Genomic DNA, 4473 nt, shown 5'->3' with positions numbered 1-4473 from the left:
AATAATCGACCATCGGTACTGGCCAAAAAATCTTTATCAGTGCATCCCTACTAATTCTACTTCATTCTTTTTGAGATATGGAGACCAAAACTACACACAGTATTCAAGATGTGGGCACACCATGGAGTTGCATAATGGCATGATAACCTTTTGTTTTCAATTCCCTTAATGATGCCCAAAACTTCATCGGCTTTTTTTGGTTGCCACTGCACATTGAGCTAGGTCAGAACCCGGTATTATGTAGGTATAGTTGAAGCTGTTTTTCCCTAGGTGTATTTTCCTTTCAAAATTAATCTGCCATTTTTTTGCCCACTCAGTCTGCTTGGCAAGATCTTTCTGCAGCTCCTCTTGATCAGTTTGGGACTTGACCACCCAGAATAATTTATCATCTGCAAACTTGGAGATTTCACTCTGCATCCCAATTTCCAAGTCATTGATGAAAATGTTGAACAATATCAGGTCCAGCACAGATCCCTGCGGGATCCCATTCTCAACCTCCCTCCATCCTGAAAAGTAACTGTTTAGCTCTACCCTTTGTTTCTTGCTCTCAGTCTGCAAAAGAACCTTCCCTTCAATCCTGTCACAATGCAGTTTTTTTAAAAGCCTTTGTTGAAAGTTTTGTGAAAGTCCAAATATATTGTGTCAACTGGATCTCCCTTGACCACGTGCTTGTTAACACCCTGCACCAGATTTGTGAAGCAGGATTTCTCTTTACAAAAACAGTGCTGGCTCTTCCCTAGCAGATCATATTCATTCATATGACTGCTGAATTTATTTTTTATTATTGATTCTACCAACTTGTCAGGGATGAAAGTGAGACTCACTGGTCTGTAAGCTCCCAGGTCACCTCTGAAGCCCTTTTTGAAAATGGGCATTATGTTGGCAACCCACCAGTCCTCTGGCACAGAGTCTGTTTGTTATGATAAGTTACTGATAGGTTATTGCCAGCCATTCTGAAATTTCACCCTTGAGTTCCTTCAGAACTCTGGGGTGAATGCCATCCGGTCCTCATGACTTCTTAGTATTTCATTAGATTTATTCTAAAACTTCCTCTGTTGCTATTTCAGTGTGGTCCAGCTCTTTAGGCTCAATGATTAGAAGGCACTGATCTGGCATGGAAATTTCCACAGTATCTTCTGCAGCAAACATCAACGCAACAAATTTTTTTAGCTTCTCTCCTATGGCTTTATTATCCCTGAGTGCACCTTTTACACCTTGGTCATCTAATAGTCCCACCAATTATCTAGCTGGCTTCCTGCTTCTGATGTATTTGAAAAAGTTATTATGATGAACTTTAACATTTTTTCTAGATGTTCCTCAAATTCTTTTTTGGCCTACTTATTTTGCTTTTATACTTGATCTGCCAGGGCTTGTGATCTTTCCTGTTTTCCTCACTTGGGTATGTTTTCTGTTCTTTAAAGGATGCCCGTTTGCCTCGAATGGCTTCCTTAACTCTGCTATTAAAGCATGCAGAGGTTTTATTGGTGTGCATGTTACCCTTTCTGATTTGTGGTACACACTTTTCCTGAGCCTCTAATACGGTATTTTTAAACAGCTTTCAAGCTTCCTGCAGGCTTTTTACATTTTTGACTGCTCCTTTAAATTTCTAACTTCCTCATTTTTGTGTAATTTCCCTTCCTAAAGTTGTATATTGGTGTGGTGGACTTCTTTGGCTTACTCCTTCCTGCTAGAATGTTGAACACGATTATGTTATGATTGCTTTTACAGCGTGGCTAACCAACAAATACCTCTTGAACTAGGCCCTGTGTGTTACTCAGGATTAGGTCTAGACTTGCATCTCCTCTTGTGGGTTCCAAGATGAGTTGTTGTAGAAAGCAGTCATTTATCACATCCAAAAATTGTATATCCACGTCATGTCCTGATGAGGTGTTTACCCAGTCTATGTGAGGATAGTTGAAGCCTCCCATTATTATTGCTAGTCCTATTTTAGCAGTCTCTTTAATCTCCCTGAGCATTTCATAATTATTTAAACCTGATCAGGTGGTTGGTAGTACAATCCAAGTACTAAATACTTTGTATTCAATTATTGGATTTCTACCCACAGGTATTCTATAGTTGTTTTCCTTTCAGGTAAGATTTGTATGCTCTTACTAGCTATATTATCCTTAACATATAGTGCCACTCATTCACCTTCATGTCTTACTCTGTTATTTCTATATAGTTTGTAACCTGTTAGAATAGTATCCCACTGATTATCATCCTTCCTCCAAGTCTCTGGGATGCCTATTATGTCAGCTACCATTTAATACTAGGTATTCTAGTTCACCCATCTTATTTTTTAGGCTTCTGACATTAGTGTAGAAACATTTATAAATGTCCTTGCACAGCTGCCTGCAACTGTTCACACTGAGCAATGGATTAGCTCAGCAAGTGGCCGATTAACTCAGCTGGTTAGTGCATGGTGCTAATAATGCCAAGGTTGCTGGTCTGATATCTGTTTAAGACACAACACCTTTTCTGCCTCAGGCAGGGGGCTGGACTGGATGACCTCTTAAGGTCCCTTCCAGGCCTACTTCTCTACAATTTCTATTTGGAACTTGATGTTCTGACTTATCTTCACTATTATAGTTATACTTCTTACTCCCTCACTATCCTCTTCAAAACAGTACAGACTCCAAATTAATGTTCCACTTTTGTTTTGCATCAACCCAACCCGTGTGCTCTGTGTCACTACAAAATGTCTAATGCAGGCACACTATGTTAGTGTAAACTGCTGTCTCAACTGGCACAATCAGCAGTGTGCCTTAACTGAGGTAGATCTATGATGAGCATACTTTGGAGCAGTTACACTGTTGGCTAATAACCCTAGCACAGATGGACAATGAAGTCATCTAGGCATAACAATTAGTAAGTTATTTCTTAGGAATCTGGCAACAATAGAACCATTAGCCAGTAGCAAGTATCAAGGTCAGATTCTGAGGGCAAAGTCTGATGATTATGCAAAACAAAGGAGTTTCCCTTGGCACTTTCCCTCAAATTCCTTGGAGAGAATTTACTGAGGGAGGTTGTGCTTTGATAAGAGTGGCTTAAAGAAAAGAAAGAAAACCAAAGATCTGGAATTTAAGTTGTGAGGTCCTTGATGCAGGGGCAAGATCTTTTGGGTCAAATACTGTGGAGTGCCGCTGGCCAGCAAAATAATAGGGAACACTTTGAGTGGATTTAGGATTCTGCAGATCAAGATTGTCACATAGGATTGGCAAAGCAGGAGGAATCTTACTCTGAGTGTGACTATGCATCGGGACTGAGGAGCATCAGTAGATGTCAGGTCTGAAATAGAAAATCAGGTGGCATAGCATCATTTCAAGAAACAAAGTGATCTTACTGGGGGCTGAGGTTTGAAATAGCTGAGTTATGTCTCATGTAGAGTACAACAGGAATACCTTACTTGCAGTATTGTGGGCTTGGCTGTGGGTTGTTTAAAAAAACAAACAAACAACCAACAAACATTGAGAGGACTGGGAAAGTCTGAGTCAGATGCTCTTGCAGCTGGCTCATACATGGAGGGGGTGGGGGAAAAGGATAGATGGGACATGACTCAGGAGAACTGTAAAGTTGCAGCGTTGGTGGCTAGAAAAGTCACCCATAGGCTGCGGACTGGGGAGTGCCACCCGGGCCACGGCCCGACCAACTTTTAGCATGTTAATTTAGCTAGCTATGCAGTTAAAAAATTAGCTATACAGTTTTAACTGGAATGACAATTGTGCATTTGTGGGTTATATAAGTCATGGGCGACTGGTGTCACCTTAGTCGGGGGGGAGGGGGGCACGTGCCCCCCCGGGCGCGCGCCCGCCCCCCCCCCACAACCACGGGTTCCCCTGCGGGCAATCTTGTGGACTGGGGTGGGGAGGAGACCCCCCATGGCAAAACTCACTGACCGGGAAGTAGCTGCAGGGCTCCCAGAAGAATCCGCGGCGCTACAGCGAGTGCTCCTGCTCTCCCACTAGTGCTCGCAGGGTGGGCACTTGCGCTCCCACCTGCCCGTCGCTTAAGCGGGGAGCGCAGCCTGTCAGGGGGTGCAGCAGCGCTCTCAGGGGGTGCACATGCACTCCCAATGCGTTGCCACGGATAAAAATTAACGTGATACAAGTTGGCCGTGCCAGGCCCAGGTGGCCCACCCCATTCCACGGCCTACGAAGTCGCCAGCCGGCGGGAGTGGCAAAGGGGGAGCACTGAGGACTAGGCGGATACAAGGGAAGAGCAGGCAAGGGATCAAGGGGGAGGAGAGAGAAGCAGCGACTGACCCAGGAATGGATGGGCATATGCAGGGCGAGTCACAATGGAGCGGCCCTGGTAAAACACAGCATCTGGGGCTGGGCAAGGAAAGAAGAAGAGAGGCTACAAGACGTTCAGTTTACAGGCCCTGAAGAGAAGAGAAGAGAAAAGAAGAGAAGAGAAGAGCGAACAGGCGGGCAGGCGCCTCCTTCTCCTCGGGAGGAGTCGAGGGCGGGGCTG

The 4473-nt window shown here is 44.2% G+C and overlaps 1 long non-coding RNA gene across 1 annotated transcript in view; it reads right to left on the bottom strand.

Annotated features, from left to right (window-relative positions):
• Window positions 1–4439, bottom strand: part of LOC112549838 — an 18051-nt gene extending 13612 nt beyond the window's left edge. Inside the window, exons 1-2 of the long non-coding RNA XR_003093390.1 lie at window positions 4263–4439; window positions 3239–3288 (exon numbers count right to left, since the gene is read on the bottom strand). This is a non-coding gene — a long non-coding RNA (uncharacterized LOC112549838). The remainder of the gene's footprint in view (window positions 1–3238; window positions 3289–4262) is intronic.
• Between the last annotated feature and the right edge of the window lie 34 nt (window positions 4440–4473).

This window comes from Alligator sinensis, unplaced genomic scaffold, assembly GCF_000455745.1.
Source record: "Alligator sinensis unplaced genomic scaffold, ASM45574v1 scaffold161_1, whole genome shotgun sequence".
Taxonomy (NCBI): domain Eukaryota; kingdom Metazoa; phylum Chordata; order Crocodylia; family Alligatoridae; genus Alligator; species Alligator sinensis.
The sequence above is the reverse complement of the archived record's forward strand: the minus strand, read 5'-3'. Positions and strand labels throughout refer to the sequence as shown.